Raw genomic sequence first — 13114 nt, forward strand, 5'->3', positions numbered from 1 at the left:
ACAAGAAGGTATCAACATAATGTAATGTTAACAGCCCGGTTTTTACCCGGTATAATTGTGTCCCGAAATTGTATTGGTTTCATCGGGTCTAGGGTTGGGTTCGGGTCTAATAAATAGACCCGGTGTATATTTCGGGTCGGGTCTGGGTCACATCAAACCCGGCTTCACCCGGCCCATGTGCACCCCTACATGGTATCAAGAGTTTAGGTTTTTTTTTTTCAGAAATAATTGGTTTCTACCTCCTTTATCTTGTTTCACCGGCAGTACTTTGTCCTTCGTTTTCGACTTCTTCCTGACGCCTTAGTTCGTCACCGCCGCCACCTTCATCTTCTACTAGTTGCAAGCTTTCCAACGCCACCGACCTCGCCGCCGCACGCACCCTCACGCGCCGCCAGAAGTCCGGTCACCACTTCAGGTTCTCTCTCCCCAGACGCCATCTAGAACCGTTGGATCCGCGCCCAGGATCAACGGTCTCAGACAGCGCCACGTGTCGTCGCCAGCATCCACGCGGATCCACCAAGACCGACCCGCGTTCTCCGACCCGCTGCTAGCTCCGTGTCCGCGTCAGCGCTGACGCATCTCCTTCCTCCTATCGCGTGTTGCCACGTGTCTTTCTCTGCTGACGAAGCAGCTGACGTGGCCGTTGACGTGTCAGACAGTGGGACCCTCTCTAAAGTTTTTTGGTGAGCTCTTTCCGATTTTGGCATCCGTTTCCTCATTTTCTGCTCCAAAATTGCAGTTTTCTCTCCTCTCCTTGATCTCTGTGACTATTATTATGGAAAAGTCAGATGTTTTTGCTGCCACAGACAGAAAAGGTACCTTCTGTCGCAACTGTAACCGTTTCGGGTATTCGTTCTCCGTATTTTCCTCTGTTGAATGTCGCACATGCCACCAAAAAGATCATATTAGCTACCATTGTGCACAACTGTTTTGCCATTATTGCAAGCTCTCGGGACATTTGATTACTACCTGTCCTACTCGCCCACCACGTCTTGCGCCTGCTTCTACTGTTGATACTACTCTTGAATCTACCACCACTGCTCCTCTCAACTCGTCTCATGTCTCTCTATCTGATATTGCGTCTCTTCTTCAACGTCTTCTCTCCCTTTCTGGTAATACCCCTGCTGCTCTTTCGACCCCTCCAGGTAATTCTAAATGGTATTTTGACTCGGGATGCTTTAATAACATGTCTCCATTGCGTAATCTCTTCTCGTCTCTGTCTACCACTACAAATAGACCTTCTGTCAATACTGCAAATGGTTCTCTCTTGCACGCAACACACAAGGGTTCTATATCCCAGTCGACTTTTAATCTTCCTGATACTTATTATATTCCCAAACTAAACTTTAATCTTATTTCTGTTGGTCAACTTGTTGATCTGGGTTTTGAAGTCACTTTTTCTGTTTCTGGTTGTCGTGTACAGGATCCTCGGACGGGACAAATCATCGGGACTGGACATAAGCTCGGAAGGTTGTTTGAACTCGAGAATCTTCATATTCCTTCTGTACCAAATCTTTGTGCTGCTTCTTCTCCCTCTACCCTTCACTTATGGCATCAACGTCTCGCCCACACCTTCTTAAGAAAACTGCGTCCTCTTGTGTCTCAGGGTGTTTTAGGTCAGGTTCCAAATGAATCTTCTGATTGCATTTCTTGCCAAACTGCCAAACAACCTGCTTTATCTTTTCACAATAATTCATCTCTTGCTTGCTCTCCTTTTGATCTCATTCACTCTGATGTTTGGAGCCCCGCTCCCACTGCCTCTATGGGCGGAGCTTAATACTTTGTCGTTTTCATTGATGATTATTCCTGTTTTACTTGGGTTTATTTGATGACTAATCGCCATAAGTTACCTCAGATTTATATCAACTTTGTTACTATGATTAAAACTCAGTTTTCCAAGGTTATTAAGGTTTTCAGACGTGATAATACTATGGAATACCGTGATTCCAAACTCTTAACCTTTCTTGTAGAATAGGGTACTTTGTCTGAGTTTTCTTGTCCTGGTACGTCTCAACAAAATGGTAGAGATGAACGCAAACACCGTCACATTCTTGACTCCGTCCGTGCAATGCTCCTTTCTTCTTTGTGTCCTGAGCGTACTTGGGGTGAAGCTGTTCTTACTGCTGTCCATGTTATCAATAGACTCCCTTCTTCTGTTCTTGGTAATGTTACTCCCTTTAAGCGTCTTTATCATACCTCCCAAGATTATAGTTCTCTTCGAGTTTTCGGTTGTGTATGTTTTGTTCTTCTTCAGCCTCATGAACATAGTAAACTTGAACCTCGGGCTCGTATGTGTTGTTTCCTTAGTTATGGCACTAAACACAAGGGTTATCATTGTTGGGATCTTCTCTCTAAACGTGTCCGTATATCTCGTCATGTTGTCTTCTGGGAGCATCACATGTTTTCTCGGTTCTCATCCTTTGAGTCAATTTCTACTACTCAGTCACCTTTGTTTACTAACCCCAATGTTGATCTTTTTCCTAGTGATGATTCTACAGATTCTATCTTGAGTGACCCTCCACAGCCTCCTGTTCTTTTGCCTTCTCCATCTCCCAATGATTCCAGACCGGACGATGATCCTGCTCCTACTGTCATGCCTCCTCCTCCCACTCGTTCTTCTAGGGTAAGGAATCCGCCTCCTCATCTTCTTGATTATCATTGTTTTTCTACTATCCTTCATCAACAAGAACCTAAGTCATTCAGAGAAGCCTCCACAAATCCACATTGGCAACAAGCAATGCAGGAAGAAATACAGGCACTTGAAAAGGCACACACTTGGGATTTGGTTGATCCTCCTTCTGCTCAGGAAGTTGTAGGCAGCAGATGGGTATACAAGATCAAGACTCGCTCTGATGGTTCTATTGACCGTTATAAGGCACGATTGGTTGCTCAGGGTTGTACGCAAGAGTATGGTATTGACTATGAAGAGACTTTTGCTCCTGTTGCTCGTCTCACATCTGTTCGAGCTCTTCTTGCCATTGCTGCGGTCAAAAAATATCTCTCAGTCAGATGGATGTGAAAAATGCATTTCTTAATGGAGATTTGAAACAGCAGGTCTATATGAAACCCCCTCCGGGTTATCCTTGTCCCTCTAGCAAAGTTTGTCTCCTTCACAAGGCACTCTATGGGCTTAAGCAAGCTCCTCGTGAATGGTTTGACAAGTTCAGCACTACCATATGCAGTCTTGGTTTCACTTGCAGTCCTCATGAGCATGCTCTTTTTATTCGTAAAAGTGAACGTGGAGTCGTTCTTTTGCTTCTGTATGTTGATGACATAATCATTACTAGAGATGATGTTGATGGTATCTCTGATCTCAAGGCATCCCTTCAGCGTACTTTTGAGATGAAAGATATTGGTTCTCTCAACTATTTTCTTGGTCTAGAAGTCATATCCACCGATGATGGCATCTATCTCTCTCATGCTAAATATGCTTCAGATCTCCTTGCTCGAGCCGGAATTACGGATAGTCGCACTGAGTCTACTCCTCTTGAGCCTAATGTTCGATTTACTCCTATGGATGGCACTGTTTTGGAAAATTCTACTCTCTATCGACAGCTAGTTGGAGGACTCGTCTACTTAACTGTCACCCGACCAGACATCGCCTATCCAGTTCATGTACTTAGCCAGTTCTTGTCATCTCCTCGGACTACTCACTATGCGGCAGTTCTTCGCATTATTCGCTACATCAAAGGCACTCTATTTCATGGCCTTTGTTTTTCTGCCCATTCCTGTTTGTGCTTTCAGGCGTACTCCGATGCTGATTAGGCTGGTGATCCCACTGATCGTCGTTCTACTACTGGTTACTGTTTGTTTCTTGGCGACGCTCTCATTTCTTGGCGTGCTAAGAAGCAAACGTTCACTGCTCGATCAAGTACAGAAGCTGAGTACCGTGCCCTCGCTGACACCACTGCTGAGGTTATCTCCATTCGTTGGCTTCTCGAAGATTTGGGTGCTCCTCAGTCGCCCCCTACTGATGTTTTTTGTGACAACCGCAGTGCTATTCAGATTGCCCATAATGATGTCTTTCATGAACGCACCAAACACATTGAGATTGATTGTCATTTTGTTCGGCAATGTATCCTTATTGATGCTGTTCATCTCATTGCTGTTGGTACACTAGATCAGACTGTTGATATCTTCACGAAAGCTCATCACCCGACTCGTTTCCGGACTTTGTTATCCAAACTCAAGATGGTATCATTAACTCCCACTTGAGTTTGAGGGGGGATGTTAGAGAATCATTAGAGAATCATTAGAATCATTTTAGATCAGTTAGTATCGTTTATATTTATATGGTATATCTGTATATTAATTGTAGGATTCTATACTTTTATTACTTTGATTCTTTTGGCACCTATATACCCCTTGTACATTGTACTTTTGATCAACCTAAATAATACACAGAAACACTTTTTTCAAATTTCTCTTTTGTTTCTAACAAATAACAACAAAATTTTAGTTAAAATCAGTTAGAATTTATTTTATTTAATATTTATTAATTATTATTATAATTAATAAATATTAAATAAAATCAATTCTATCTATTTTTTATTTTTCTAATATTACCAGTTAATTTGTATCAATTTGTTAATTGAAAAACAATATTTATATTTATTAAAAAAATAAAAAATGGAAATTAAAGCAACGTTCACGTTCATATGCAAACTATATTTTTCTCTAACCAACAGAGCTCAACATAATGTGATAGAAAAAAAAAACAAGAATAAAATAAAAGATAAAATATTATTTTAGTCTCTAACATTTGAAGTAAATTTTATTTTAATTTTTAATATTTTAATCATTCTATTTTTATTTTAAAATATTTAAAATATTATCAATATTATTCCACCATCAAATCTTTTTATTAACACTTGACGAAATCAATGTACTATTAATAATAATATTTTTATTAAAATTACATTTGTTCAACTCTCTTCCACTTTTACCCTCTCTAACCAAAAGAGTTCAACATAAAAATAGGACGATTAAAACATTACGGACTAAAATAGTCAATTTTTATGTTATTTTATAACCATTAAAATTAATACGGTTTTTCATATGTCCAACTTTTAAAATGTTGTTTCAAGGAGCTTGAGACCGTCTAAAAATGACCTTCATCATGAACCCAAATATAACACACTTGCCAAAAATAAACTTACAAACAACAAATAAGTGATATACACTTTTTTATCATTTTTTTACACAGCACACAAACATGGTCATTTTGATAAAAAAAAAAAAACTAATTTATACAAATTAAACAAACAGTTTAACTCGTGATGAAACCAATCCCGTCTAGATATCTTTAGTGAAGCTATAGTTAGTAATATCTTCAGATATTTTTTTCATACAAAATTCGCACAAAATAGTTAGTAGTAAAAATATTGTTTTTATCAAATTTTCACATAATTATATCCATTGTATTTCTTGTCAACTTAACTAATTGTAAGACACCATAAAATTGATTTAACTGTTCTATTTTTCTTTGAAAAAGCTCTAGCCTCCACTAGAAATTTCACACCCACTCTATTTCATCCCAAAATTTACATTCCCTTATGATATATCCATTCTCACTTGAAATCGATAAAAACTTTAGAAAAGATGTCACTATAAGAAAAACGCTGAATACCGTCAGATTTATTGTCGGATTTAGTATAGCAGAGTAGTGGCGTCTTTACCAGCAGATTTACTGGTAGTTTAGGCATAAAATTCGTCGTGTCAAAATATTATCGGCGGATTTTCGTTTCTGATAGTAAATCTGCTGGTAATAATTGGAGAGAAAACGAGAAAAATCCGACATTAAACCTATTTAGAGGAACGCTGCGTTTTGCTAACCCACAACTAGGGGTGGCAAAACGGGTTGAACCCGTCGGGTCGACCCGCTAAACCCGCTAAAAGGCGGGTAGGGTTAGGATTTGGAGCCCGCCAAATTAAAAAAAAAAACCGCCAAACTCACACCGCCAAATTGGCGGGTTTTGGCGGGGCGGGCCGGGCCGAAGATTTTTATTTTTTTATTTGTTATTAAATAAAAGAGTGATTACTATTATAAAATTAATAATTATAGAATTTTCAAACATTTTTTTTTGTTTTTATTTTTATTCTTCTTTTTGTTATTAACTTTATTATTTTATTTTACAATTTCGTATATTTATTCGAATTATGTTTTTTGAAATATAGTTCTATTGACAAATATTATTTTGAACAATTTTATTGAAGTTAAAAATTAAAAAAAATAGTAAAAAAATTATATTATAATTTGACTATTTTTTATTTGTATTTGATTTTTTAATTATTATTTTTTAGTTAATTTTAATGAATTTTATTTAAAAAAAAAAAAAAGAGTCAAGCGGGCTAGCCCGCCGACCCGCCAATCCGCCATAAAGTTGGGCGGGCTAACATTTTGAACCTATTTTAGTTGGCGGGGCGAGTCTAGGCGGGGCAGGGCGGGCCGGCCAGCTTTGCCACCCCTACCCACAACATATTACTACCGGTAAATCCGACGGTAATTGTGCCCTAAATTCGAATCGCGAACCTTCTTCCTTCTCATTTGAATCTCTCTCTCTGTTTCTCTCTAATCCTCTCACCTCCCACTCTCTCTCTCTCTACCCCTTTCATCTCTCTGGCAGCCCCCTTTTTTCGGTGTTGTTCATCGTTTTTGCCGCTGTCACCGTTACTGTCACTGCCGCTTCTGCTGCCGTTTTCTTCTTGGCACTCGTGATCTCTTTCAAGTGATTCTTTTGAACTTCCCTTTTTCTAAAATAGGAATAAGATCTGATTTATTATTATAAATTTTGGTTTTGATTTGTTATTATAATTTTGTGTTCGTTAGCTGGAGTGGCATCAGCGAACGGAGCACCAAATGGCGCTGTACGAAGATCAGATACGCGCTGGTGGCAGCGGCGCTGCTAGATGGGCACAGAGATCGCTGCCTAGGTCGCCACCTTAGCAGCTCCACCAGCGGGGGAACGACGAGGACGACGATGATGACTATCAGGATCTTTCGTGACTAGGATTTTTTTATACACTGTTTGATTGTATCATATTCCTTGTTATTTGATTTTTTATTTTATTTGCACACTTGATAATTCAACATATTTGACTTTTATTATTTAGAATTTGACTACTAATTGTGCAAAAAATAAGTTTAAAAAAAAATTTAAAATTTGACCACTAATTTTGTCAAAAAAATATAAAAAAAATGAAGATGCTGTTGGATTTTTCGGGGAAAAATCTGACGATAATCATGCAGGAACAAAATAGTTTGGCACCAAAGTTATCGTAAAAAAAAATTCGCCGGTATCAGATATTCGTAGCTTAAAAAACTAGTTTCGACGCTAAGTCTGCCGCAAATTACCGGCAGACAACAAAATCCAACGATAAACAGTTCTCGGCAAGGTTTATACTGTCGGAGTGGATCAGACGAAAAATTCAACGGTAATAAATTTATTACTGGCTGATTATTTTCGTTTTTTTTCCAGTAAATTCGACAATACTCAATATTTTTCTTCTTGTATTATGCCTTAATTTTATAAGAATCAGCTTTTCCGCTTTGTTCAGAACCTTGCCTTTTGATAGATCGAGCTTCTTCTCTACCTTATCAATGATCGATTTTTATGTTTTCACTAGTCGTAGATTTGCCCCTAAAGATATTCTAAAATACTTCACTAGTAATACTGTCACCTTGTACCCTAATAATTTACACATTTTTTATACCCATTGTTGCACATAGTTCATCAGAATCAAATTGAATTTGTCAAAATTTATTCTCAACCCTAATATTTTATCAAAATATTGTAATATCTTACTATAGTTTCTAGTAGTTCGTCTGTTCCAATTTTTTTAGATATATAATTATTTATATACTTTTTTCTAAAACTTTAAACTTTTAAAATAATTAATTTCATGATGATGTTATATGAGAATTTCTATGATCAAGAGATAGAAGTTTAATTATTATTATTAAAAACAAAAAATTCATTTCAGTATACTGCAAATAAAAAGAACAAAAAGGTTCATGAAAAAAGTCACTCTTCAAGTCCAAAAGAGAATCTCAAGAAAATGTAAGACATATAATGTCATACTATGAAGCACAAATATTGATACGGATACCCGACACTATATAAAATAGAAGATATGAACACATTAATTTTAATTTTTATTAGGATCCAAAAACGATAATATATATATATATATATATATATAATATAAAGTATTTTTTTTAAAAAATAATGATTTTTTTATTTTTTAAAATTAAAATTAATGTTATTAAATATTTTTAATATCTTTTTTAATTATATAAAATATTTAAAATAATTTTATATTTTAATAAATAATAACATATACTATTTTGAAACCAATTTCAAGGATATAGGTTCAAAAATAAGATTGAATATGCTGACACATGATGATATTTAAGTGTGTCCAACGTATTCAGAGAAATTTTTGCTTTGTTAAAACATAGTTGGACACAGAAGATACTCGTGTTGGACGAGTGTTGAATAAGTGTCATGTCAAAAATGTACTCGACACACAAATACAACAATATAATTTGTTACAAAACTTTTTGTTATTTTGTAGCAACTTGATTTTTTTGTTACAAATTATATTAACTTTTGTAACAAACTGGTATTTTATTGCAAAATTTTATAATATTTTGTAACAAAAGATGAAGTTGTTGCAAAAGTTTAAAATATTTTGTAACAAAATATCCATTTGTTTCAAAAATTCTAACTATTGTAACAAAAAATTAATTTGTCACAAAATTTAATATTGTTTGTCACAAAATACAAGAATTTTTGTAACTAAAAAAAATTATTTTAAAAAATTATTTGTATTAATTAATTATTTTTTATAAAAAATTAAAAATTAAATAATTAATTTTAAAAATGGTATATATTATTTTATATTTTTTAAAAAATTAATATATAATTTTTACTAATAATCAAGTCTTAAATGTTGACTAAAAGTTAATTTTTTAAATTAAAAAAATAATTATTAAACATAAATAAGAATAATTAAAATTTAAAAATAAAAACAAATGTAAAAAGTAAAAACCCTAATTCTAACCCTCACTTTCACTCTTTATTCTGCTGTTCGTCGTCCTCCTTCACTCTTAATGTCTCCACGGCTCCACCTCTCATACTCAAGGTCACCGTCTTATTGCAGAAGGCAAAACTGTCGTCACTGTTTCGTTGGGTCACCCTCCTTCTCTTATTTAAAATAAATTTATAATAAATATTATTTTTTGTTTCATTACCACTCTAAAATTTAATATATTTTTACACTTAAACAAATTTTTGAAAAACTCCCTTAAGAACAACATATAGAGCTCTGATTTTTTTTCTTTCCTCTAATAGTTCTAAACCCACCATAACCCAACACTCATCATTAAGCCTGTAAGATTTCTAATTGTTAAAAAATAAATAATAAATTATTTGTGATTTATTATAGTTATTCATGATTTTATTTTTAAAAAATTATTTACCAAAAAATAATTAAATTAAAGTGATGAAATTTTGAATTTAAAATTAATTAAAACTCATATAATTTTCATAAACATTTAGATAATTTTTTATTAGAATTTAAAATTTTAATAATTTAATTATTCCTAGTTTTATTTAAAATACCTACTTTAAACCCTAATTCTATTAAAGTTCTCAAATAAAAACCTAATTTACACATACTCTCCAAACCCAAGCCTTAACCCTCGCCATTTTTTCCAACCCCCACCCCCACATACACATACTTAGCCCTTCACCATACACATACACATGGAAAGAAAAGAAAAGAAAAGAGAGAGAGAGAGGGGGAGCTTGAGGGGGGAAGAAAGAGAAGGAAGAAGAGGGAGAAAAGTGGAGACGGCGTCGGTGGGTGTCACTGCTACCGTTACCGCCATTGTGTTATCGTCGGGAGAGTCATAACGCAAGGGAGAGAGGAAGTAGCGCTGCCGCCACTGGAGGGGAGCCTGGCTGCCCTCGTCACTGCTAGCTCCGTCGCCGTTGTCACCATTGGAGCTATGCGAAGCCGTCGTTGCCATCGTCACCATTGATGGTGATACTGCACCGCTCCGGCGTCGTCACGTTTGGTCCATCGCATCCGCACCGCTTCGCTGCCATCGCATAGCATCTGTTCGGCCCTTGTTCGCGATGCTTCTGCCTCTATTTTGCGAGCTTCTGCCTTTGTTTCGCTGTGCATCCGCCGCCGTTAATTTTGCCGTGCTTCTGCCGCTTCTCCAACCATCATCTTCCAGCCTCTGCTTAGCCTCTGTTCCGTTGCGTGTTCAATCCTATGTTCAGTATCCGTTCTGTCATTGTTCAGCCTCTCTTCTGTCGCTGTGCAGCCGTTTGTTCAGCCATCTCTGTTGCGTTTTGAAATTTCAGCTCCTCTCTCTTCTGTTAAATTTCATAACATATGAAAGCCTCTAGTTATTTTAAGTTTTCTGAATTTTCGATATTTCTGATTGTTATTTCCTTAGGATTTTTTTCTGAATTTGTTCTCGGTTATGATTTTTTATCTAATTATTTGGTTTCACTTTTTTTTTTGGCATATTTCTGCAGTTGGGTAAGTGGGATTCTTTTAATTTTGTTGTTTTATTATCTCGTTTAGTTTTATTCTGTTGCAGCATTGAAGTAGCTTGTGTTGCTCATCCTACTGCTAATGTGTTCATCATTTTGGCATCATTTAGAAGGTAAATAGTGTTGTGATTTTGAAATTTCAACATGTAAAGTAGTATTGTGTCATTATGTCATTCTGATTTAGTTAGTTAGGGTTTATGATTCGTTGATTTAGGATTGAAGTTTTATATTCATTGCTGCCAGTGTTGTCGAATTGAATTAGATTTAAGCTTTATAGTGTATCTGGATGACTGCATCTCTGCCTCTCTGGTCTCTCTGGCTCACTGCTGCTCTTTTTCTTCCCTTCGCTGTCAGTTCAGGTAAGGACCTCCCCTTTATCCTCCTCATTCCAATGTTCAATATCTTGTATTTGTACTATATCATTTTTTTCTTTGTTTTGTTTTGAATATGTTTGTAATGCATTATTCATGATTCCGCAAAGCCAGTGCAATTGGTGGTTTCGGATTGTCAATGGGGTTGGTGGATTGCCAGGTCAATCATTAAGTGATCCTTCTATAATTGGGCGTCATGGTCGGTCTTGATGTTGCTCCAAATGGACGAGGGTTCGTAGGTTATGGTGGTCACCTACCAGGAGATGCAGTTTCCAGGCCAGGACCAAAAAAAGTTTCTCTACCTCCGGATGCTTCAAGTACTTTATATGTTGAAGGTCTCCCTTTCGATAGCAAAAGAAAGGAAATGGCTCGTATCCTTTTTCTGCAGATGTACTACTTTAGGATTCAATTCTGTTATTTACTTTTCTTTTATGAGCTTTTCTTTAGTTTTAATTCATTTTTTCACATTCCTTGATGTTATCTTAGACATTTTTTACCCTTTTGTTGGATATAGAGAAGTGAGGCTTGTGAGCAAAGAATCCAAACATGTAAGTGTACTGTTGGTAATGTTATTAGCTTCTCCAATTTTGAATGTGTGGATATTAGTTGAAATTCACTGTGACTTCTTTTACGTTGAAATGCATGTTCATTACAGCGTGGTGGAGATCCTCTTATTCTTTGTTTTGTGGATTTTGCAAATCCAGCTTGTGCAACAACTGCAATGAATGCCTTACAAGGTAGCATTTACTGTTTATCAATGAATAATTATACAAAAGAAAGTTTTGTATTTGTTCATGTAAATTATCTAACTGAATCATTTAAGTATGTCATAACTTAGATGAAGGTTCTCAAATTAGAGGATACATTAACTTGTTTGGTATATACAATGAACTGAATTTATTTATTAAATTTTTTAGTTGAATTTTGCTTGTGTAATAGATGTGCTCAAAGAAAAACTTAAAGAGCAACGAACACGGCAAGATGAAGAATTAGCTAGAGTGAAAACTCAATTGGAAGCTCAACAAATCGTTATGAACTCTTTCATAGCGCACTTTGACAATGAAAGAAACTAGACAATTAAAGGTACTCCTAAAATTATTTATGGTTTTAATACATATTCATAGATGATTCATATATTATTAGTATAGTTTAATTGTATATGGATCTATTTATTACATTTTAGTTGTATCATGGTTGATAAATGACAAATGTCCTATTATTTGGTTTGATAAATTTGGTTGTGTATTGCTTAGAAATAAGTAATGAATTAGTTGTTATTGATGGAACCGTAGACGGTGGAAATATCCAAGTTTTAGGGGAGGTTCTGCCAAATTTTTTCTAAAAATTTTTAATAAAAGTTAATGGAAAAAATTGTAATTGGTATTATATGTTGTTCTAATTTTTTGTTTCGTTTTTTTTATTTACAGGAGTGTTAAAATGGTGACAACATGCTACCTAAATGACTCAAGAATATTTTGATTCATAGAGACACTAATCTATGTTAAACTTTTAACTTTTGGTTGAACTTGTGTAAGAAATATAACTTATAGAACTAATCAATATAGACATTAATTTTATTTTGTTTTAAAATAATTTTAGTTAAACGAAGCATGTTTAAATTATCTATATTTTTACATATTATATAAATGTTGACTTGTTCAGTAAAATAGTTAATATATCGATTAATTACAAAAATAATTTGGTAAATTATGTATATAATTTATATTAAAAAAATATTACAAAATAAATATTGTGCTTTTGTAACTAAAGAAAACAAAATGTTACAAAATCAAGTTATATTTTGTAACAAAATTTTATGATAGAAAAAAATATATTGTCACCAAAACTATTTTGAAGATCAAAATTTATTATCACTTTTGTAACGAATTTTGATTTTTGTATCAAAAAAATTTGTTATAAGATATTACTTTAAATTGTAACAATTTCATTTTTTGTTACAAAAATTTTTTGTAATGGGACATACTGCAACCGCCTTTTTTTGTTGCAAATTTCTTTAGTTTCAAAATTTTGATTTTTTGCAACAAATTTTTTTGTTACAAATATTGCTTTTTCTTGTAGTAGCCTCTTCCGTCGCCGTCTCACCAACCAGCCGCTTTCGCCGACGTCACTCTCTTTCTCACCAAACATCATCGTTGCCTCCTGGGTTCT

The 13114-nt window shown here is 34.9% G+C and overlaps 1 pseudogene; it reads left to right on the plus strand.

Annotated features, from left to right (window-relative positions):
- Positions 1 to 10145: 10145 nt before the first annotated feature.
- LOC110269146 (RNA-binding protein 2-like) lies at positions 10146 to 12018 on the plus strand (annotated as a pseudogene).
- Positions 12019 to 13114: the final 1096 nt, after the last annotated feature.

The sequence above is a fragment of the Arachis ipaensis genome, chromosome B2 (genome assembly GCF_059453495.1).
Source record: "Arachis ipaensis isolate K30076 ecotype BB chromosome B2, ASM5945349v1, whole genome shotgun sequence".
Lineage (NCBI taxonomy): Eukaryota > Viridiplantae > Streptophyta > Magnoliopsida > Fabales > Fabaceae > Arachis > Arachis ipaensis.